Source organism: Malania oleifera, chromosome 11 (assembly GCF_029873635.1).
Source record: "Malania oleifera isolate guangnan ecotype guangnan chromosome 11, ASM2987363v1, whole genome shotgun sequence".
Taxonomy (NCBI): domain Eukaryota; kingdom Viridiplantae; phylum Streptophyta; class Magnoliopsida; order Santalales; family Ximeniaceae; genus Malania; species Malania oleifera.
Genome location: NC_080427.1, coordinates 57,312,601 through 57,339,092, shown reverse-complemented (window position 1 = coordinate 57,339,092; position 26,492 = coordinate 57,312,601). Strand labels below are relative to the sequence as shown.

At 34.5% G+C, this 26,492-nt stretch overlaps 1 pseudogene; it reads left to right on the top strand.

Moving 5' to 3' along the window:
• The first annotated feature begins 15,733 nt into the window (after positions 1-15,733).
• Positions 15,734-24,755, top strand: LOC131167566 (pectinesterase 2-like; annotated as a pseudogene).
• The last annotated feature ends 1,737 nt before the right edge of the window (positions 24,756-26,492 follow it).

Below are 26,492 nucleotides of genomic sequence, written 5' to 3'. Positions count from 1 at the left end.
TCCCCTTTTTACATCAACCATCCCCCTTGCTAATGCATAAGTTTCAAAGATTATGTGAGGATACCAAATATTGATCGATGTGATATCAAATGTGGACTAATGTTACATCAAATGAGAACAAATGTTGATTGATTTGATACCAAATGTGAATTAATGCGATACTAAAGGTTGATTGATTTGATACCAAGTGATTACATCTTTAAATGACTTTGCTCCCCCAGAATTATGTCATCTAATATAATTCTTGGCAACTATATTTATTTTAGCTCAAAAAAGTATTTCTCATGTTTTATTCATTTAAGCTCATACACATAGTAGCTTATGCAATTAAAAAATCTCTCCCGCTTTAGTTCTCATCCAAAAATTTACTCTAGTACATATCTCTCACTTTTTGGATTTTTCAAGGCTAATTTTACTATAGATATTTGCTTTAGGTACATTCCAAAAGAATTATGGCTAGAAAAAATAACCATACAGATCTTAATTTTATCAATGCACTTCAAAACAAGGTCATGTGGTTAACTCAGGCAATTTTCAGCAAAGTAATATATTTTTCATTTTTGCATATATAATAGAATCATCATAATTGAGTGCATGCCACAGAAAGTTCACTGCACATCTAAGCACACGACATCTTGGTAAGCATAATAAGATAGGAAATCATTTCGAGATGCTCCCCCTATGAATTTTAATACTTGCGTAGATGAAATGAAATGCTTATACTTATCGAAGATTTATGTCACTACTAGTTCAAAGCCATATAAGCAGTCATTGTAAAATATTTTGACCAACTATAGTGATCCTATGATGCACATGCTTTCTTTATGCTTTTTCTCTAGGAATGGAACTCAACTCCCCTAAATATTTTCAAGCATGCAACAAGTTTAGTTTAGTATAGTTTTAATGCAACACTCATCTGGTTAACATGTTGTATCAAATATACACACAAGAAACATACCATTTGGGATTTGATACCAGATGTAAACACAAACTATGATACTAAATGTGATTATGCTTATGCTTCAGAGCCATAGTATTTTCAAGTTAATTTGCTCCCCTTCAATTTTGCACTTATCATATTTTTATGTCTTTTCCATGTAATCATTCTTCACCAGTTTAGCCGAGTGTTTTAGGATTTTGAATGATTTATACTTGACTTTACCAACTTTAGCTTAGAAAACCAAAAAGTCATAAACCATTTTACTTCAGAGTCATAAGCCTATACTGCTTCTTTTCTTACGGATCTCAATGCACAGGTTTCCTAGTCATTTGCATTATCATATAGATTGAAACCTATAGCATATAGCTTAGCCATTTGACACATTCAAACTCTTCTAATAGATTTGACTTGAAGTTTGAGAGCTTGTGAAGTGAGATATTGCAAATACTCTTACCAATTTAATTATCATGAAGTTCAGAAGAATATTCATTGTGTGTGGACAATATTCAAAATATTTTCGTGGGAGTGAATATATCCAACTACATAGGCCAAAAAGCAATTTTGAATAAAATTAATTTTGGAACACTGCTCTTTAGGTATTTCTGATTATCCAATTATTGGATGGTACCTTATAGTAATGTCTTCAATATTAAGCAAGGGTACGGCCCTATAATGAATGAATCTTACTGGATATAATCATGGTATGGTAAAGATTTCTTGTGGAGGATATTGCTTAATCACATATCAAACTTGGGAATTTTTACGTTTTAAGCACAAAAGGGAATATTTATTAAAAATATCTTGGTAAAAAATTTTATCCCTTAGAGAATTCCATTGATTTGATTATAACGGAATATCCTTTGATAAGCACTTGAGAGGTGTAGAGTTTATGATTTATCAGTGCTTAGGGCTAGAATGATAACTGATTTAACCATTTGAGACTCCTAGAGTGAGTTTAGGATTAGATGATTTTCAATATATGATTTATTCCTAAAGGCTTATTCTTATGCAACGGACATGATTTGCTTACTTTTGGATTTTAATATTTAAGCATGGGTTAAGCAATAAGACTTATTCGTTAAACAACAATGCTTTAATCCATTTGGAAGTGGATTTGTTCTTCAATGTTGTGATTTTTGTTACTCATTGCAAGGATATTTGGTTCTTGATATTTTAACAGTTAATCTCTCAACCTTCACTTTGAATACATTAAGATTTGCATGCTATTAATTGTTTTAACATTTTACCCAATCATTACAATATAGAAGCATTAGATAATTAGATTAGATATCTTACTTAAAGAATCATATTGATTTAACTTTCTCATAGGATTCTTAGTATAATGATACACATACTAAGATTTACATTCTAAGCATATACTATTCCCAAGCCTATTTGTCCTCACGACCCTCTTTTGTTTATGTGACTGATTTCACTAAATTCTTAATCTTAAAGTCTAAAGAGGAGGTTTTGGTGGGTTGTTTGGTACTCATTTTTCTTTGACTCGCCAAACCTGTTTGAGCTTTACACCTTTTCTTTTAAATGGACAATCAAATTTAATGTGTCTTTTATTTTTTCATAATACGCAGGTGAAGTGAGCATACGGATCGGAGGAGGTACTAGCATAGAAGTTTGACGTTTTAACAAAATACCCCATGTATAGGTTCTTTCTTCTCCTATTTTCAATTCCATTGTAACCTATACCTTCTTTGTCTAAGGTCATCTTTTGAGAACCTAAGAGCTTGTAAAAATTTTCTTTTCCCTTATTAAATATGTGGATGATCTTAGCTTGATCATCTATCTTTCTTTCTAGGTCTTGGATTTTTAAATTCTTTAAGCCTTTGCAAACAACTTGTAACTTTACCAATTCATCGGTTATTTTGTTTGCTTTACATTCAAGTTCAAAAACTTTAAGATCTTTTGCATTATCACTTGAAATCTTGGATCTTAACTCTTTCAGCTCTTTTGTCATCATATCATTCTTGTTTTCTAATTTCATGATTTTCAAATCTTTTTCTTTTTCAACACTAATTTTTTATTCCAAATCTTTCAGTGACGCCTCATTTTTGGTTTCTAATCTCTTAATTTCTGATTCCTTTTCAATTTTTTCTTTTTCCCAAGAAGTATGAGACTGTCAAAACTCTTCTAACTGTTTTGCTAAGTCTTTATTTTCACTTTTCAACATTATTTTCTTTTTGGACATCTTTGTTAACATTTTAAGAGTCTTAGCAAGTCCCTTTTGTAATTCCTCATAAGATGACATGTTATAATTATCAAATTCATCATAATATTCATTATCAAAAGGATCACAAGATGTATCATAGTCATTGCATGAATCATTTTGAGAATTTGAAATAAGAAGTAGAATGAGTAGAGTGTACCTCTTCGTCAACCAATGCAACTAAGCCATAGTTTTCTACTACCTTATCATTTGAGTATGGATCTTCCCAAGTAGAGGACTTCTTTCCTTTGGTCTCTCTAAATCTCTTATCGAGTTCTTTCCATATCTCCTTGGCACTTTGACATGACTTGATTTCATGAAAAACATTAGTATCTAAACCAAGCAATAGGATGTTCATAGCAATGAAATTTATTTGCATTAATTTCATGTCATTCTCATTCAGCTCATATTCAGATTTAGGGATTTCAACATCATCAATAATTTTCATAGGAACTAAGTTTCCTTGATCAATTACTCTCCAAGTTCTCCAATCCATGGATTTGATAAAAATAGTTATTCTCATTTTCCACTCGGTGAAATTTTCACCATAAAACATTGGAGCTCTTGCAGAGATTTGTTCCACACTAATTGGGGATATACCAAAATAATCCATCATGATCTTTTTACAAATGAACTATTAAGTCTATGTACACCTGCTCTGATACCAATTGTTGATTAAGGTGTAATCCCAAGAGGGGAGGGGGTGAATTAGGTATTTTAAAATTCTTTGACCCTATTTACCACTTAATCCCTAATTGTATATTTAACAAATCAATTTTAGGGATTTATGAAAGAATTAAATTTATTTTATCAATGAGTTCGTTTTACCCAATTAATTGTATGTAAAGTAATTCAACATCCATATGCAATGCAAATAATATAATATAGTGCGGAAAGTAAAGAGTTAAGGGAAGAAAGAAGACAAATGCAATTTTTATGAGGTTTAGCCAACTTGGCTTACGTCCTCGCCTTGAGCAACCTACTCAAGGATTTCCTGAAATCCATGCTCCTTAAATTGGGACCGAGCTTCCCTTACAATCCACTGCTTACAAAAGGTACAACTTCCTCCTACTCCGCTACTTACAAGAGGTACAACTCCCTCCTAATCTGCTGCTTACAAGAGGTACAACTTCCTCCTAATTCGTTGCTTACAAGAGGTACAACTTCCTCCTCAAACTCGGTTTACAACCCGAACCTTGATTACAATTTAGGGTCAAATCTGCAAACACTCAATGTTGTTTCTAACAAAGCTAGTGAGTAAAATTCAAAGTTCTAGTACATAATCATATGATGAAACTTGAAGCTCAGAATGTATGTAATGATACAATTGTTTATGAATGATATGCTTCAATTCACAATTTCCATCTTTAACCAAAAACTCCCAAGTGATGATATATTTAAACGCTTTGGAGAATATTAGGGTCCTAATTCACTTCGCGAAAATGCACAATTATATCTTATGTGAACTTATTCAAAAACTTTATCTTGAATATTAGATCAATCAAGATCAAAACGTTTTCTTTCAAATATTCAATCATAACACGATCCTAGTAATATGCAAATATATATATGATATGTATACCAAATATCAAAGCCCTAATTTAATATATTTTAGAGAATATCCTTCAATAATATATCATTATGAACACTTAGAATATTCAAATAAGTAGATTTGTAATATTAAAAATATCAAGTTTTTGAATGAAAACTCACTTGAACCAAAAGTATTTAATCAACAACTAGAGCTCTTCTCAAGTGGTAAATTTCTCAAAAATGATTTACTATATGCACACTCAAGATCAACTTCTTAACAAATATTCCAAAGTAGATTTTGCAACGATAAACTCTATGAAATATATATATATACTCTTGAATAAAAAAACTAGTCAACCAATAGCTAAAAATTTTCTCAAGTAATGATCTTGTCAAAAGCAATCTTTATATGTATATGCACACTCAAGATCAATTTTTCTAACGATATTCAATAACAAGTGACGAGATGAGAAACTCTTGAAAATATTAGCTTGAATGATCAAACCTCAATACTAGAATGAAAAGCCAGATGAGTAAATGAGTTCCCTTCGAGATTCTGAATTGATTTTCCCAAGCTCGATGAGTAGAAGTTGAAGTATAGGCAATCGTATAGCAATAAGAGCAAGTTTCTCAATATTCTTTCAATAATATGTATTCTTCTCTTTACGTTGATCTTCTCTCTTGTCTTAGCTCACACTAGGGTTTAGACGATGTATATATATAGGTGCTTTACCCTTAGAATTGATCTCATCCATTGGATCAAAAAGATAGCTCGCGAGTCCTTTTAATAAAAAATCTGATTTTTAAGTTTTCCCACAAGTTTAGGCAACCGAAGTGAAGTTCAGGCTCCTAAAGTGGCAACTTCAGACAACCGAAGTTCCAAGTTCAGGAAACCGAAGTCCCTTGGTCAGGTTCTGTGTTTCCTATTAATTCTTCAGGCTACCGAACTTAATTTTCAGGCTACCGAAAAAATTCTTCAGGTGATTGAGGTTAAGTTTAGGCTACCAAAGTCCCCCTTGTTTGAATTTTTCCTTTCTAATTTAAAAAATTTGCTTTGATCTCTTTCTTGGGTCTTTTATAAAAACATTTTCTAAGGTTTTAAAAGCATTTCTAAGTGTATAAAAGTACCCTAATGATGTTCATGAAATGCATGAGTCCTAAAGTCATTCTAGGTTATGTTGATCCTCAAATTAAATTATATGAAAATGTAAGTACATGAGTTCTAAATACCTCTTCCCAAGATGTTCTTGAACTTTGCTGCTTACATCTTGATTCTCATACTTTTTGAGTTTCATGGATCTTTCCAAGATATGTTTGTTTTACTTTAAGGTTCCATGACTTGTTATTCTTCCGTGCATGCTTAATATGGTTCTTGTTCACAAAATCAATGCACAGATCAAATACCAAGTGATTTGTCATTATCAAAACCAGATTGGACTCATAGAGTCAACACCATGCATATCCAAAACCACCAGGTTAGATGATAAAGACCTCCCCTGAATACAAACTGGATAGTTCCTAAGTACCTTCTTACATATCCCTACAGCCCCTGTCGGCGTAGCCACTAACAAGCTAATGTCTAACTGTTGAGTCTATATCCCACAAAATTTAACAAACTCTCAAGCAATAAAAGAATGAGTTTCCCCTAAATCAAACAACATAGTAGCTGTATATGATAGAATTGAAATAGTACCTATCACAACATCTCCTGCCGCCTTAACATCCCTCGATGTCAACGCATAAACTTGTGTTGGGACTGTATTCCTCTATTGTCCGCCTCGAGGTGCCTGATGACCTCCTCTGTATGGTCTAGGAATAGGCGCAATAGCTAACGGTGCTCGACAATCTCTCACCATATGTCCAGGCTGATGGCATCAATAACAAATAATCTCCCTGACCCGACACTCTCCCGGGTGTCTCTTATTAACATATGGGACAAAGAAGGGTCATATGTCTGCCTTGTACTGCCCGATCTTCCACTCTCTATCTCCATCCTGCTCTGTTATCCTTCCTCCTCCAGGGCCCTTGGCTAGACCCTGACTGAATATCTGGAGGCACGAGCCTCTTTCCCTAGCTTTGAGTTGCAACGCTCCTCTACAGGCCATTCTCAATCACTGTAGCTCTATCTACTGTCTCTGCAAAATTCTGAGTCTAGAAGCCTATGACCTACTCAAACAAACTCTATCTCAGGCCCTCCTCAAACTTCCTTGCCTTCTTTTCCTCATCTGACACCAAATATGAGGCAAACTGGGACAGTTTGATAAATCTAACTGCATACTACTGTACCGTCATTGGCCCCTACATCAAGTGCAAGAACTCCGTTGCCTTCGCACTTATAATAGTAGTAGGGAAGTATCTCTTGAAAAAGATCTCACTGAAGCGGATCCATATCACCGCTATAGGGTCAGGTCTTTGCTCCTCTAATAGTCTCGCTGATCTCCACCAGTGTTTAGCTTCCCCAATCAATTTATGTCGCAAATAGTACCTTCTGTTCATCCATACATGGATGAACTGCTAACATATCCTCTATATCTTGGATCCAGTTCTCAGCCATGAGTGGGTCAGCTCCTCTAGAGAACGATGGTCTCATATGCATGAACTACTCAATCATGCAGATTTGCTCCCCTGAACCTCTAACTATTTCTACCATCACCTACTAGTTGACACTACGTAGTACTGCATCATGGTCTCTGCCACCCATATTGGAAGGCCCTACATCGTCACCTTCAGCCTGTGCACTACTACTCCCAGGATCCATCTTGAAAATAATATAAACAGTCATAGAACTCTATCATCTCAAAATATTCCTCTACAATCATCCATCTCCAATATCCTCAACTCCAATTTAAGATTCAGTCCTATCACTCAGAAACAAGAACCGACGATAGTATCCATGGTTTTCCAGAAGTCGTCACCTTAGGAAAAACATAAAAACAACCACGGAACTCTTGCCTCCAAGTCGCAAGATAGAACCCTAAACTCCAATCTCATCCTCTAATAGTAACTGACTTATATTTCCACCTACACATCTCCTACTCTTCTCAAAATCCATTCCAATACTCTAGTATTGTATTCCACTGTTTACTAAAGTATGCAAAACCTAGCAACCTAGGCTTTGATACCAAACTGTGACGCCCCAATTTTCATACCATTTTTTTAAAAAATAATAATAAATATTCATCAAACATCACATTGGCCACATCAGAAACTTTGATACCATTTACACATAACTTGATTTTAAGTGGGTACTGGGTAATTAGTCCATCATATAAATACATACCTAACAGCAAAAGGCTATATATACATTCTATCCAGAATACAAATAACCAAATTACTAAAAATCCATAAACATGTGTATACAAATCCAACACACCCCCAAAAATCAACCAAAACACTAGGGGAATCACACATCCCTAGGTCAAAACACTTACCCTATCTATTAGGGTATCAGCTCCCTCTATCATGAAGCTCTATCTCCTCGTCTGTCACGGTTCCCTGAAATATTTAGATATTTGGGTGAGACACATCTTAGTAAGATGGAATAAATTATTTACAGTATGTGGTAATAAAAGTTTCACTATATCATACATTCTCATTTCAGTGATATTACCATTTGATAAAAATATACTATTTATACTCATAATCATATAGATATAAAACACGAGCTTTTATAAGCTTTAATTCCATTTTCAACTCATTCACAAGCAACTCATGTTTATCAGCGAAATTTCCCGAGGATAGGGGAGGTTACACGCCTATACATGTAGCTCCCCTATGCTTTGATTTCATTTATAACCCTGCCCAAATTACTCGGGTACGACTACAACTGATACTTATTAGGGAACTCACCTTACTCAGTACTCCCTCAGGCAAAGAGTTTTACTTCTCCTTATTTATTTTTGTTATTAAACTCACTCTCTTTTATTTCTTATATTCATATTTCAATAACTTTGTTAAGCTTTTCTTTCTCATTTTCGTATTTCAATAGCTTTCATCAGCTTTTCTTTTTCATTTTTCATATCTCACAATCCAACCCATGAGTGTCCTCGGTAACCCATACATGCGCGTCTGTAACTCATGCCTGCCCTGAGGATAATTTTCCACGTCATGCTTCACCCCATCTTCGAGGTTGTGCTACCTTGAAGATATTCTCCACGCCATGCTTCCCCCTATGGTCGAGGTTGTGTAGCCCTAATGCTGGATCTAAACCACAGTTAGCCTACCCAATAAGATCAAAATAGGAAACCCATCCATACGTCTATAGTACAATTGGCTTGCCATATCCCTGATCCAGACCTAAGGGGAAAAACTACCCTTCCCACTAGCTCAATCGTCCGTCTACACCACACTCACCATGAGACCTTGTGGTTGCACTAACACCTCACTAGCAATGGTACCGTGCTCAATATCAACAATTGTGCATCAGGGTTCTTATTTCCACATATCATCATTCACATTTCACATCCACATTTCAGTATTCATATTGCAGCATTCACATTGAAATATTCACATTTCATATTCTCATTTCAGCATTCTCATTACAGTATTCTCATTGCAATATTCACATTCCTAGTATTCACATTTCAGTATTCACATTATAGAATTCTCATTGCAATTTTTACATTTTCATATTCATATTTCAGTATTCACATTTCACATTGCAGTACTCACATTACAATATTCATATCCCAGTATTCATATTTCACATTATAGTATTCACATTCCAAAATTCGTATTTCAGCTTTCACATTTCCACATTTTCATTGCCATATTCACACTTTCAGTATTCATAATTCATCTCATAATGGAATATATCACATTTCTATATTTTCCTCATTTTTGTTTCTTTCCCATCTTTTCAATACACACTTCATTCTCATAATAATGTATATCTCATTTTTGCGAATTTCCACATTTCTCAATAAAACATATCATATTCTCATATTTCCCCAATTTATCATAGAAAACATTTCTATGTTCATATTTCACATTCCAAAACATCACAATTCAGTATTACTCATATGCCACACAATTTTATCTAATATTCGTAACGTAATAATTTCAAGCAAAATATCATATTCACATTTTCACGTATCAAATCAATTAGTAGTACTCAAAATACCTGTTATAATTTGTTCCCCTTAGCTGGCTTACTGAGAGGTCCATTAAAAGACCAAATCCTACGCCCGTAGTATCCAAAACTCAAAATCTTAAAAATCATATTTTTCCCCAAGTTAAACAATTCATTTCCAAGAATAATTCTTGTTTAACACTTCCTAGGTTTCAAATACTTCGAATAGCCCATTAAACTCTAAAATAACTTACTTACCCTGATTTTGGGATGGTGCCTCAGAACTCCAAATTGAAAATCTACTCCGGCTAAATTGAAGAGAATCTCCCCACAAATCTCGTGGTGATTCCCGATCATCAATCCAGGCTATAACGAAATTGAAATTGAAGAGAGAGAGAGAGAGAGAGAGAGAGAGAGAGAGAGAGAGAGAGAGAGAGAGAGAGAACCATAGGTTTAAAGAGAGAGAGAGAGTCAGAGGAGAGAGAAAATAACACTAAAAACGAGGGTTTACATATTTATAGGCCGGCGTTTGTCAATGATTTCAAGTGATTCGTTGACGAACTTGCCATGAAGGCACTTCGTCGACGAGGAGGCTGGTTCATCAATGAACCTGAAATTTCTTGAAACTACCCAAACTCTCGGTATCTTCTTGTCGTTGAGACACGTGTATTTTATCGACTAGTTCTATACGGACATTTGTCGACGAAGACTCTGGATTCGTTAATAAATCCTTACTGTTTCCCCCTTTTCTTTCTTTTTTTTTTCCCCTTCTCTTTCATTTATTTTCTCTTTTATTACTTTTATTAATTTAATTTTTTGGGTCTCTACAAATAGGATATGATCTGTGGTGAATCGAACAATGTTTAAATTAGCCAAAATGTTTTAAAACCCAATTCAACCCCCTTTTGGGATCACACCAATTCTAACGCACTCATGATATCCTCTAACTCCAGGGTTTCTTTCTCCCATGTCAGAGTCATAACCAAATTCTCATATGTAGGAGACATCAGTAGGGAATTGAGAAGCATCAATGCTTTGTCTTATTCCTCGAACTTCACATCAACTCACATCAGGTCACTAATGATATGATTGAATGTGTTGATGTGTTGAGTCAGATCTGAACCCTCTGTCATCTTAAGCCAATATAGTTTTTGCATAAGATACAACTTGTTTGTTAATGACTTGGACATGTACAAGCTTTCTAGTTTCATTCAAACCGCTAGTGGCAATTCCTCATCCATGACATGATACATCATGTCTTCAGCTAGATAATGCTTGATAGTGGACATAACTTTCACTTCCAAATCCTTCCAACTTATGTTGTCTATGCCTTTCGGCTTCTTTCCGTATAGTGCCTTCACTATACCTTGCTTCATGAGCAAGTCCTTAACCCTCCTCTACCAAAGTCCAAAATTCCCCATTCCATCAAACTTATTAACATCGAACCTCACCAAAGAGATCCCAGCCATTGCAACCAATGGCTCTGATACCATTTTGTTGATGCGAATGTGTAGCGTAAACCACACAATTGAATACGGAACAAGCAATGCAAGTACTAAATGATGAACATATGGAAACAAGAAATCACTCACAAAGAGAATCAACAAAAACAATAATCAAAGACACAAGATTTATGTGGTTGGACAATGTTCCTACATCCACGGGAGCAACGACTGAATTTTCACTATCATAATGTCAAGCTTACGTTAAGGGCTACAAAATATGATTATAAATGTACCCTAATGTGTAAAAAAGTCTTCGAACCTATCTAAATCACTCCCATAGAAATCCCTAGGGGAAAATCCTCCAAAAACCCCAATCTACTTATCTCTCAATTCAAATTCAGTGACCTACGTCGAATGAAACCATCGATGATTTAATACCAAGAGCTGAATCTTGCATACCTTCGACGGTTTCCCTGAAATAGTCAACGATTTGATACCGAGAGCAAACCATATCTAAAACTGTCAATCAAATCGTCGACGGTTTGATCCTACAACTAGCCTCCTTGCTCTTTGCATCACTAAGCTTTCCCTGGTGCATGCGTTCCTCTCAAATATAAGTCATATCTCCAACACATTCGTATCCAAACACACATATGCTAGACATGCTTTAGCGTACATGAGAGTGTAGTTCGGGCTATCATCCTAGACTCAATTGGGTAGGAGAAAGCTTAAGATACAATCAAATGATATTTTCTTACTGCGGTTCTAAAAAATTATGTATTACTAGCTTGTAGATTATTGCTAGGAGGCTTATTAGTTTAAAGTTTGTTCTATATAAAAATATAATGGAAGTACAGTAATTTTAAGGGAAAACAAAAATTAGAAATGCAAAAGTTTGTATTGCTCCATTCAACAAACAATACATTAGGAATTAACATTCACTTAGTAAAACATAGAATTGGAATACTTATTCATCATCTATTCCATGTTATACATAAATAAAAAGATTAATACATTGTAATTTTCTTTTTTCATTGAAAACAAAATATCTTTTGTAAGCTATCAAATTCTTAGGGATAAATATTTTATGAATTAGTGTGAGCTAAGGAATTTCATAGCTATTGTTTTATTTTCTAAAATTTATCCTACCAAGAAAATACCATGAGCAACCCACCCTATACTAGATTTAGAGACACATGGCTACCATCCTTAATTATCACTTCCAAGATAAAAAGTTCTAACTAATTAAGGTTGTGCATCCCTATTAAACCAACCACCCTTTCTTCCTTTTGGAAATTGTATTGATCCACAACAAAGATATGTACTTTCACAAATAACTAGCATCCACAGTACCAGTCATATGCATTTATATTAAAATTTATTAGTGTATGCATCCACTTTTATGTACATTCTATGTTTAACATGCATGTGAGTGATTTTGTAAAATCATGTGAGTAATTTAGTAAAATATTTAAACTATGAGTTGTGTAACCTCACTTTTTGTTTTATATATTATGATGAAAAATTATAAGAATTTCATAGAAACCTCTATAAATCTCTATACCCTTAAACAATTGTGTTTCATATGTTCATATTGAGTTTTATAATCAACTTGAGCATGTAGCCAACAATGGCGCTTAAAGTATTTACAATGTTTGTATTCACATGCCTCTTTTTTTTTTTCCCACCCATTTACTACTATTCATTAACCAACGTAAAGCAATTAATGGTGCAAACAAATAACATACCTAGAAGCTTGTGAGCACTCCATTAATTGTAACGCCTCGAACCCTTAAACTCGGGTCCGGTGCGTTATACTTGATCATATCCTGATAATCCATAATCAACATATACACATCGGAAAACATAAATATAATCTCTCAATTATATAATACCAGAGTTTTCTAAATCCATCTACCAACCATAATAAATTAATCATCCATCTGTATTCAAATATATACATATCTCCAAACATTATTCAGTATTCATAATGCCAGTATATTTCACAACCTTTCATAATATCTAGAAGACTTAAAATACAAAACATAAAACATAACATATACATCTCAAAATTAACATAGAAATATACCATTTTCTTTTCCTATTCCCCAATAATGCTATAAAAACCTCGAGCTCTCAAAGCTCAATCTTGAGGAAATCCTGAAAATAAGAAAAAAATTCATATTCGGGTGAGACACTTCTCAGTAAGGGAAGAAACAATATATTAAAGCAGTGTGTGGCCAACATGAGTTTATAATCAACATAATATTTAACATTTGCAAATCTTAACATAATTTTTGAAATCATTTTCTGATCCTATTCAAACACATGCAAGATATTTACCCACGAGATTACCCAAGGATAGGGGTGATTACCCGCCCATACAAGTAGCACCCCTCTGCTCTGATACATTTAGCAACCTAAAGGTCACAATTAAAGCATACTAGGGCACTCACCATACTCAGTAAGCCTTCAAGTGATAAATTGATCTCGTACTCACACAGTTCATACAAAAGTTTACCGGCAAAGGCCTTAAGGATAGGGAAATCTACCCGCCCATACAAGTAGGTTCCTTCTGCCTTAGTGCGTTATGTGGCTACTACCACATTTGTAGCTACTAGTGCACTCACCTTACTCCACAAGCCCTCAGGCAAAAGGTATGCCTCGCCCAATCGTAACATGTTCTACGTACATACATACTTCTAATATCATAATACATCATTCTTTCTATCATTATTCAATCATACACATCTGTTCATATTCATGACTTAACATTGCATTACATTTCACTTTAAATGACTCTTTCCCATTTTACATTGTTCACATTTCACATTTCATTTCCATTTCATTCATTTCCCTTTTCATTTCATTTCATTTCATACCCAGCATCTTTCAGCTGTTTTACCCAGCATTTTTCAGCTGTCATACATTTACCCAGCCACTTTCATTTGTTTCACATTTACCCAGCCACTTTCAGCTGTGACACATTTACCTAGCCACTTTCAGTTGTGACACATTTACCCAACCACTTTTAACTGTTACACATTTACCCAGCTACTTTTAGCTGTTACACATTTACCCAGACACTTTCAACTGTTACACATTTACCCAACTACTTTCAGCTGTTACACATTTACCCAGCCACTTTTAGCTGTTTTACCCAACATATTTCAGCTGTTTACCCAGCATATTTCAGCTGTTTACATGATTGCATTAACACACACAAGCAACATAGTCCATGTCATGTTTTATTCACAATACATTACTACTTAAGTTACATCTCATACATTTAACATATATTTCCACACGACATTCTATTTACTCATGCCACACAATTTAGCAATAAATATCATACACTGCCTATAAAATAAGCCAACTAACATTTAATGTTTATATACTAAAAATACCTTTCATGTCTTACATAAATATTTTGAAAATATTTTTTCCACTTTCATCAGTTCATTTTCACACATACATATCTAATAAACAGCCTTAAACTCGAAAAAAAATATAATTTAAATAGTTGACATTTTACCCATACTGAAACATATACACGTACATATAACACAGTTTATTTTTCCATTAAATTCATAAAAATTCTGATTTAATATATATTTTTTCCCTTACCTGATTTCTTGAACTACGCCAACAGGGACCCCAAAAAGATGTCTGCGGCGCTCACCCGGACCCTGAAATTAAATTCCTAATTCCAATAAATTATTCCTGAATAAAATATCATTTAAATATTTCCTAGGGCCATAATTCCTAAATAAATAATAATACCTGTAAATATAGCCAAATTTCTCAAATCCCACTCTCGCTTTGGAGTAGGACCTAGAAAATCCTAATTGGAAAATTACCTATGCCAAAATGACGACAACGACGACAAGGACCACGTGGTGGTGCCCGATCATCAATTTAACCGCATATTTACAGCGAAATTGGGAAAATGAGAAAAAATTACCTTTCCCCAGGAGCAGTGCCTTAAGTCGTTCCCATGAAAAATCTACTCCAATAGAAATGTCAGCAGCGGAACCAAGAATTCAACGGCACCTTCCGTTTCCCGATCCACTGCAAACACATCGAGAAATTAAGAAAGAGAGAGACGGAGACGAAGGTGGCTAGCGCGTGCAAGAAATATTCAGTGGGGGCGTTCTGTTCTACTTCTTCTTTCTTCTTTCACTTTATATATATATATATATATATATATATATATATATATATATATATATTATATTAACTTACTATATAAGTGTATATATATATTTCTCTTATTTCAATTAGTTTTTTTTTTTAAATCCAATGTAAAAATGTTTAATTTAATAACTAATTATTTAATTATTTAATTTATCTTAATTTAATTTAATTTCTTTAATTTTAATTTTTGTTTTCTTCTTTTTCCCGCACCATTCCTTTTATTTCTTTATCTGTTATTTTATTCATTATTTTTTTTTTCAAATTATTTTAATCCTTTTAAATTTCCAGGTCTTTACATTAATAGCTACTACCCTAGCCTCATAACGATGAAGCAAAAATCTGACTTTTTCAAGTTGTCACTACAAATTACTCTCAATGAAACCTATGAAGGTCATGGCTTTGTAGCTTCGCTCAAGTCCAAGTGTCACAATAATCATGAGGAAGGTGCATGGGTAGATTGTCTCGAACTCTTTAACGATGCCATCCTTCACCTTAATCAAATAATTTCTACACCTAAATGCTTCTTAGATGATGCACAACCATGGATTAGTGCAGCCCTTACCAACCTTGACACATGTTCCTCTGGGTTTATGGAGCTTCGGGTTACCAACAACATATTTCCTTTGTTGCCAGTTAACAATGTTTCTCACCCGATCTTCAACACATTAGCTCTTAATAATCTTCCATGTAGAGGGTATAGCAATTATAAATATGGATTTCCCACTTGGCTAAAACCCAATGACCAAAAGCTCTTGCAAGGCCCTTCATCTTTACTAGCTTCTCAAGAAACTAGTTTGGTGGAAAATGACAATTCGAGTGGTTTCAATACAATGATAGAGGCAATAAACTACCTAGCATCGTTGAAGCAGAAAAATGGTCAAAAAATTGTCATTTATTTGAGAGTAGGGATCTATAATGAAACTATTAGGATAAAAGTGAAGAATGTTATATTTTTTGGGGATGGTATAGGAAGAACAATAATCACTGGCAACAAAAATGCAGCAAGAGGAGGTAGTACAATATACAAGTCATGTACCATATGTAAGCATCCCATACAAAGTTAATTACCCATTTAATACTATATATCTCTAATGTTACTCCCTAAAAACAATTATTTCATTAATCTATTCTATAATGCATTAAATGTTTTAATCATATTGTGAAATTTGTAAATATCACAAGCATTAACTTTAGCAAGATTGATCACCGGAACAACACTTTTTCTTCTTTTGCTCCATTATAGGTCCATGTGGTGAGTAAGGTACATAATAGGAGGAAGTGCATCTCCTATCCCATGCACCTTTCCACTCCTTCCATGTTTCAAACTTGAGACCTCCAACATGGAAGTCTCAAGTTTTAACATTGAGATATCTCATAGGAGATAACAAAACCAGGCTTTTAATTTAATAAATAATGTTTGAATGTGAGTAATGATTTCATTCAAATCCTTGAGAAAAATAAAATTTTCAAACATTTTTCTCCTAAAAGTAGCTAGAGAAGAAAGGACACAACCATCACCAATCATGTAGACCATTAATTTCGAAAGAAAAGTTAAAGTCAATTACATACACATCAAATATGTTGATAACTTCTATGTGGATGTCTCATGTGTAAACCATTAGTCTATTATTGAATTCACCCGACCCAATAGTACCCATTTTGGGAACGCCCAGTGCTAACCATTTTGTGAGGGGTTATATAACCAATGTTTTAAAGGTAATTACAATGGCATGCCTTATTAGAAATGGTATGCACCAATAGGACTGATGATAACAAGTTATATTGTTCCTTCTAATGTTGAATTTCCACCTTGAACTTTAAAAATGTAACAAAAAAAAAAAAAGTAATGGGAAATAACTTCAACATTTTACATTTCTTTATTTAATGGACAGAATATGGAAAACTCTAATGAATTTTCTTCGATTTGGATTATGAAATTATTATTATTCTTTTTTGTATTTGAACATTTTTTTTTTACCCTTCCATTCGTAACTCTATGTTTTGAAAAAGTGAACTAAGAAAGGAGGGAAAAAAATGAAGGGAAAAATGCCAAATTCAAGAAGGCTTTAAACTGAGTAGAGACATACCATTATGACTATGCATAATTTATTATTATTTAATCTACTTGAACTTGGATTGAACTAAGATAGGATGTTTGTATAAGTGTTGCAAAACTATTTTCGTGTTTTGCAAACATTGAAAAATAGGGTTTTTGGTTTTAGTTAAGCTACTATGGTGTGCTAGAAAAATGTAACCATGTTCATGAGCCACACTTTATAAATGAAAGCACCCCTAACATTTAGGTTTAATAGGTTTACATCCTGACTTTACAACAAAATTTTATAGAACAATTAGGTGACCACACATACTTAAGATTGAAAAAGATCGGTGAAACCTCTAGTCTATAATATACCTTTTATAGATTATTTTTTATTTTTCTATAGGAATTGCATGAGACATTGAAAACTAGGAAATAACTTAATGTTCTAGGTTGTGATATATTATCGAATGGTATAATAGCCTCACATCAAGCAAATGGGTGATATTGAGTTCAAAGAATATAACTACTTTACTCCCTTGTATATATTTCATAGACTAGCCTTAGTGAGTAGGAAATAACCTATTGTTCTAGGTTGTAGTATATAGTATAATGACATAATAGCCTCACATCAAGCATGTGAGTGATATTGAATTTGAAGAACATAACTACTTTACTCACATGACTCGTGTGGAGGCTATACTAAGGGAGTTCGAGGTACCTAATAAAACACTTATGCAGCGATCACCTAGTAAATAGGATAACATGGTCAAGTAAGAAAAAAAAAAAGCAATTTCATTTGCATCCAAACACACATACGCTAGACATGCTTTAACGCACATGAGGGTGTAGTTCGGGCTATCATCCTAGACTCAATTAGATAGGAGAAAGCTTATGATACAATTAGATGAAATTTTCTTACTATGGTTCTCAAAGGTTATGTATTCCTAGCTTGTAGATTAATGCAGGAGGCTTACTAGTCTAAAGTCTATTCTATATAAAATATAATAGAAGTACAGTAACTTAAAGGGAAAAAAGATTAGAAATGCAAAAATTTGTATTGCACCATTCAACAAATAATACATTAGGAATTGACATTCACTTAATAAAACAAAGGATTGAAATACTTATTAAACTCTATTCCATGTTATGGATTAATAAAAAAAAAATGAATACATTATCATTTTATTTTTAATGAAAACAAAATTTCTTTTGTATGCTGTTGAATTATTAGTGATATACCCCAAATATATCACTTACCATAAATCCAAAGGAGACTAGAGCTCAGCATTGATGAGGACAATTACCACCTAAGTCAACTGTTCAGGCAGAGCAATTGACGCCAGCTCCATGATGACTAGAACAATCTACGCCAACGTTATAACAACCAGAGCGATTCACGTTTGCACCATAATTCGCTAATAAATGGCACATCACCCTTGGGTCAAACTCCATCCCTATAAATGGGGATTCAGAGAAGAGGCTAAGGTATCTCATTCTAAACTCTACTTTACTGTTGCATAAAAAACCTCTCAAGTTAATCCCTAACTTAGGCATCAGAGCGATCCCCCGGAGTACACCCTGGGTCCTCCAAGCCTTACTTATTTATCTCTTTTCAGGTGGTCATGATCAGGGATCGTGAAGGTCGTTCAATTTTTGGCTGCAACAGTTGGCGCCGTCTGTGGGAACTTCTTGAGAGGTTTTCTCTTTCAATCCTTGATCATGACTACATCAGATAATTGAAGGTCGATGCATTGGCTCAATTAAGATCGTCCGAAATACCACTGTCTGACACCTAGACGTACTCGATGCCATTCGATCCATTGCCAATTGGGACCCTACCCAGTGCAAACTCTTCATTCGCGGAATTGGATGGGACACTACCATCAAGAACCTCCACAATCTCTTCTCCACCTATGGTGACCTCGAAGAAGCCATCGCGATCCTTGGCAAGGTCACCGGGAAAAGTGAAGGGTACGGGTTTATTACGTTCAAGCACGTCAATGATGCTTTACTCGCATTGAAAAAGCCAAGTTTTAAAATTGACGGATGAATAACCGGGACCTAGCTTGCGATATTGGGAAATTCCGGATCTAATACGAATCCGACTACAATTGATGTTTCTATGCGCAAGATTTATGTAGCCAACGTGCCTATTCTCAAGGTATGATTTTTTCTCCATCATACAATAATAATTCTAAAAAAAAAAAACAAATAGATGTCATTGTTTCAACCCTTGAAAAGCTCCATCTTAATGGCTAATAATAATTAATAGGATTTTTAAGTTATTTAATTATTTGAACAATGACCTATGCACCAAATGCATAGTGCGGTCATGATAGCTGCACTGCAAGTCAAATAAACAAAGCTAAACTTTGAAATTCCAATGGGTTGGCCGAATGCACCATGGGTTTGGCAATAATGACTTTTGCACATTCATGTGCATTGAACAATGCTCTGAATAGTGAATTTGAAATTGCTATTGGGAATTTGAGTTGAAATTACAACGCACATTGAAATTGCACAATTGTAGCAACTACAATCGGCAAAACCTCAAATAGAAAAATCAAGCTCCTTAGTGACATTCTGTCGAGCACCTGGAGCCCAATCAGCTGAACAATCCACACCATAATCAAAACAAACAGTAACAAAATCACCGTCGTCAATGGTAGACATCTCGCAGATCTCAATCTCAAACTTCAATCTACCACTGCACTCATAACCCCATCCAACATGGGACTCACGAATCAACTGGGATACAATCGAATAATCTGAGTTTATAGACCCCACATATGACACAGACAACACAAAAATAGTCTGCGAAATTTATAACATTGCACGCTTACTTGCAGTTCCCTTTGCCATAAATGATCAAACACTTGGTGCATACACATCCAAACCCTTTGAAACAAATCCATCCCGAACCGATTAAGAATCCTAACTGATATTGAAAATACCAGAACTCACATCTTTAACCCTAATGAAATCAAAACTGCAAGAACCTGTCGAATTGAACAACCATCCCAGCATCATAAATTATCAAAATGTTACTGAAGATATAGCCCAAAAAATGAGCACAAATCATTAGGTAAGGAAGAATCGGGCCAACTGACGAGCAATGCTCATGAGACCAGACGACTGCCCAAAAAATGAGCATAGCGCAAATAAAAATCGGCCCAACTGATGAGCAACGCTCGTGAGGCCAGAAGACTGCCCAAAAAATGAGCACGACTCATTAGGCAAGGAAGAATCAGCCCAACTGACGAGCAACGCTCGTGAGGCTAGAAGACTGCCCAAAAAATGAGCACATCTCATTATGCAAAGAAGAATCGGCCCAACTGATGAGCAACGCTCATGAGGCCAGAAGACTGCTCAAAAAATGAGCACAACTCATTAGGCAAAGAAGAATTGGCTCAACTGACGAGCAATGCTTGTGAGGCCTAAAAACAGCCCAGAACATGAGCACAACTCATTAGGCCAGAAATGACAAAAAAGAAGAGCACGACTCATGAAACCACAAGCAGCCCAAAATGCCTCAAGAAGAGCTGCTCGACAAAAAAAAAAAATAAAAAAAATACAACTTTCGAACTTTGGAAGCCAGCTTCAGAAATTCGAAACTGAAGGGGGGACAACTGATATACCCCAAATATATCACTTACCATAAATCCAAAGGAGACTAAAGCTCAGCATTGATGAGGACAATTACCACCTAAGTCAACTGTTCAGGCAGAGCAATTGACGCCAGCTCCATGATGATTAAAGCAATCTACGCCAACGTTATAACAACCGGAGCGATTCACATTTGAGCCATAATTCGCTAATAAATGGCACATCACCCTTGGGTCAAATTCCATCACTATAAATGGGGATGCAAAGAAGAGGCTAAGGTATCTCATTCTAAACTCTACTTTACTGTTGCATATAAAACCTCTCAAGTCAACCCCTGACTTAGGCATCGGAGCGATCCCCCGGAGTACACCCCGGGTCCTCCAAGCCTTGCTTATTTATCTCTTTTCAGGTGGTCGTGATCAGGGATCGTGAAGGTCGTTCAATTTTTGGCTGCAACAATTAGGAATAAATATTTTATGAATTAGTGTGAGCTAAGGAATTCCTAGCTGTTGGTTTTATTTTCCAATTTTTTTTTTTTACCATGAAAATACGATGTGCAGCCCACCCTACACTAGATTTAGAGACACATGGCTACCATCCTTAATTATCGCTTCCAAGATAAAAAGGTCTTACTAAATTAGGTTGTGCATCCCTATAAAACCGACCACCCTTTCTTTCTCTTTGAAATTGTATTGACGGAAAAAAAAAAAAAGAAAAGTACTTTCACAATTAACTAGCATGCGCAATACCATTCATATGCATTTATATTAAAATTAATTAGTATATGCACCCACTTTTGTACATTCTATTGTTAAACATGCAAGTAATTTCCTAAAAACACATGAATAATTTAGTAAAATGTTTAAACTGTGAGTTGCGTACCCTTGCTTTTTTGCTTTATATATAGTGATGAAAAATTATAAGAACTTCATAGAAACCTCTATTAAAAACTATACCCTTAAACAATTGTGTTTTTTGTGTTCATATTAATTGAGTTTTATAATCAACTTGAGCATATAGCCAACCATGGTGCTTCAAGTGTTTACAATGTTTGTACTCATATGCCTCTTTCTTTTTCCACCCGTTTACTACTGCACTTTAACCAATGTAAAGCAATGGTGCAAAAAGACGCTAGACTTAGAAGCTTGTGAGCACTCCATTATAAACTACTACCCTAGCCTCATAACAATGAAGAAAAAGTGACTTTTTCAAGTTGTCATTGCAAATTGCTCTTAATAAAACCCATGAAGGTTATGGCTTTGTAGCTTCGCTTAAGTCCAAGTGTCACAATAATCGTGAAGAAGCTGCATGGGCAGATTGTCTCGAACTCTTTAACGATGTCATCCTTCAGCTTAATCAAATCATTTCTACACCTCAATGTGGCTTAGATGATGCAGAAACATGGCTTAGTGCAGCCCTTATGAACCTTGACACATGTCGCTCTGGGTTTATGGAGCTTGGGGTTACCAACAATATATTTCCTTTATTGCCAATTAACAATGTATCTGACTTGATCTTCAACGCATTAGCTCTCAATAATCTTCCACGTAGAGGGTCTAGTAATTATGAAGATGGATTTCCTACTTGGGTGAAACCTAATGACCGAAAGCTCTTGCAAAATTCTTCATCTTTGCAATCTTCTCAACAAATTATTTAGGTGGCAAAAGACAAATCAAGTCATTTCAATACAATAATGGGAGCGATAAATTACCTAGCAACGTTGAAGAAGAAAAATGGTGAAAGAACTATCATTTATGTGAAATCAGGGATCTATGATGAAATTGCTACGATACAAGTGAAGAATGTTGTCTTAGTTGAGGATGGTATAGGAAATACAATAATCACTGGCAACAAAAGCGTAGCAGGAGGAGGTACTACAACATACAAGTCATGTACAGTTTGTAAGTATCCTCTACTAAGCTAATTACCCATTTAATACTATATATCTCTAATGTTACTCCTTAAGAACAGTTATTTCATTAATATATTCTATAATGCATTAAAGGCTTTCATCATATCGTGAAATTTGTAAATATCACAAATATTAAATTTAGCAAGATTGATCATTGGAAAAACACCTTTTCTTCTTTTGCTCCATTAGGGGTCCATGTGGCGAGTAAGGTACATAATAAGAGGAAGTGCATCTCCCATCCCATGCACCATTCCACTCCTTCAATTCCATGTTTCAAACTTGAAACCTCCAACATGGAAGTCTCAAGTTTTAACATTGAGATGTCTCATACGAGAAACAAAAGAAGACCTTTAATTTAATAAATAGTGTTTGAATGTGAGTAGTGTTTTCATTCAAATCCTTGAAAAAATAAAATTTTCAAACATTCATTTCCTAAAAGCATCTAGAGAAAAAAGAACGCAACCATTACCAATCATGTAGACTAAATTTCAAAAGAAAAGTTAAAGTCAATTACATACACATCAAATATGCTCATAACTTCTATATATGTGGATGTCTTATGCTCAAACCATCAGTCTATTATTGAATTCACTCGACCCGATAGTACCCATTTTGGGAACGGCCAATGCCAGCCATTTTGTGAGGGGTTGTATAACCAATGTTTTGAAGGCAATTGCAATGGCATGCCTTACTAAAAACAGTATGAACCAATAGGACCGATGTAACAAGTTATATTGTTCCTTCTAATGTTGAATTCCACCTTGAACTTAAAAAATGCAAAAAAAAAAGTAATGGGAAATAACTTCAACATTTTACATTTCTTTATTTGATGGACAGAATATGGAAAACTCTAATGGATTTTCTTCGATTTGTATTATGAAATTATTATCATTCTTTTTTGTATTTGAACATTTTTTTATCCTTCCCTTTTCCTAACTCTATATTTTGAAAAAGTGAACTAAGAAAGGAGGAAAAAACTGAAAGGAAAAAGGCCAAATCGAGGAAGCCTTCAAACTGAGTTGAGACATATTATTATGACTAAGAATAATTTATTATTATTTAATCTACTTGTACTTAGACTTTTTTTCTTCTTCTTTTTTTCTTTCAAACCTCAATTTTTAGGTGTTTTTGGATATGGATTTATCGCCAGTACATCACTTTCCGAAACACTGCTGTAGAAAAAGGAAATCAAGCAGTGGCTCTACTATCGACGTCAGATCAGTCAGTATTCTACAAATGTAGCTTCGAAGGGTACCAAGACACCCTCTATGTCCATAACAATAGACAATTCTATAGAGCATGCAATATACTTGGAGTTGTAGACTTCATATTTGGAAATGCTGCAGTTGTCTTCCAAAATTGTAACATATATGTAAGAGAAACTCTTAGGCAAACATGTACAGTCACTGCTCAAAAAAGGATATTTGTTTTCGAGAATACAGGAATCTCCATACATGATTCTATTATCACAGGAAAAGCTAAGTGTGTAACATACCTTGGAAGGCCGTGGGGTAAATACTCACGCGTCGTAATCCTCAACCCCTTCCTTGGTTCCCTGATAGATAAGGCTGGCTGGTTGCCATGGAGTGGAGATTTTGCACTGGACACCTTATATTATGCAGAGTACAAAAATACGGGACCTGGGTCATCGCTCGCTGGTAGAGTGAAATGGGTAGGCTATCATGGCTTGATTAATGAAGGTGAAGCCATAGGTTTCACCGTTGGAAGATTCATTTCTGGCGGTTCTTGGTTGCCATCCACTGGAGTACCTTTCACTGTTGGTCTTTAGATGGGTTCCATCTTTTTAATGTTGAATTTGGCTCCTTGGTTGTTTCTTTAGTGTTTCTTCTTTGTTCTCCTAGTATCTGCTTAAGCTACTACTAGTGAGGTATACTATTTGTGTCTCCTACTTTTTTAAAGTTATTCAATAGAGATAAAATGTTTTCCCTTAGGTCCCTTGGTATATATGTATGTATTTTATTTTTAATTTTTCACAATTTATGTTTTTATTTAGGCCCTCATCACTAGAAACCTACACTACATTAAAAAAGATAAAGAAGAGATTCATGCTTTTCAATGGTTAAAACAATGCATTGTGTTTCAAATGCCTATATATAAAAAAATGCATTGTGTTTCAAGTGCCTATATAATAATTTCTCTCTCTCTCTCTCTCTCTCTCTCTTTATGTCATGCATTCCATTAAATTGTTAGGCTATTTCTAAATGTTGATCAAATGCATTATTTGTTTTCAACATATCCACCTACTCTCTCTCTCTCTCTCAAAGCTAGTCTAAAGTCATGGCAATAAGGTTTTTAAAGAGCATTCCTTACTTAAAAATTTTGACTTATGCTAAATAAAGAACTAAAATGACTTGGGAGTTGATAAATTTTGATTGCCATCTAGATGCATTTAATTTAATTTGGTTGGTTGATTTGCTAAGGTCTTCTATTACATATGCTAGGTCTACACTCCCAAATCTTCCTTGATTAGTTTTAAGTTATAAAAGCACCTCTTATTTTTTTTTTTTTGTGTTAATTTTTTTTTTCGTTTCCTAATGTTTTAACATGTTTATTATAATGCACATGGAGGAGTTAAAAGTTTTTTATTCATGACTAAGTAATGCAAGAAATAGCACATTAAAAAAGATACATAAGGTAGTATGATGCTTGATATAATTTATTTGTGTAGTTTATATAATTGTTAACCACTGATATCATTCAAAATTATAATTGATAAAGGTTTTAATATTTGATACCTAGGATTTTCCCAGTCACGAAAAAGTTGAGACTGTTACTAAAAGTCACACTGCATTTTAAGCTTAAATTTGTCACTACTATTTAGCTTTTAGTGAAGAATTTAGATTCGTCACTAAAACTTAACCTGTCACGACCTGCTTATTTTCCACATATTTTTTTATAATAATAACAACATCATACATTCCAGCCCAGCAGATCACAATCCACCTGGACCCTTGAGTACTAGGGATACATTAGAACATACAGCAGAAGCCTACGTAGCAAAAAATATACAATCATATACATACCATCATATCATGCATCACAATATACCAGAGTTACTACAATCACTGTACTTCCATATATACATCCCAAAAATGAAATCTAGGGACAATTCCGACAAGACCATACTATCCCTACCAAAAACTTACCTTTCAAAAAGGGCAGATAAACCACACTATGTCAGCGGGGCTTTTCCCGCTCTCCTATCTGGGACTCCTGAAAAGTTTATAAAATTTAGGGGTGAGACACCTCTTAGTAAGGGAAATAAACTAATACTAGTGTGTGGTAACATGAGTATTCTGTGTTCAACATATATCATACATAACATGTTTAGTACTGTTTATCAAATTTAGGAAAACATACATATACCATCAAAACATGGCAGAACATACTGCATTTTTCATAATCATATTCCATCTCATATAATAATAATAATAACATAAAAACATTCCTGGTAGGTTAGTTGGCTGTTGTCATGTATTACCCCCACATGACTGGGCTGTATGGT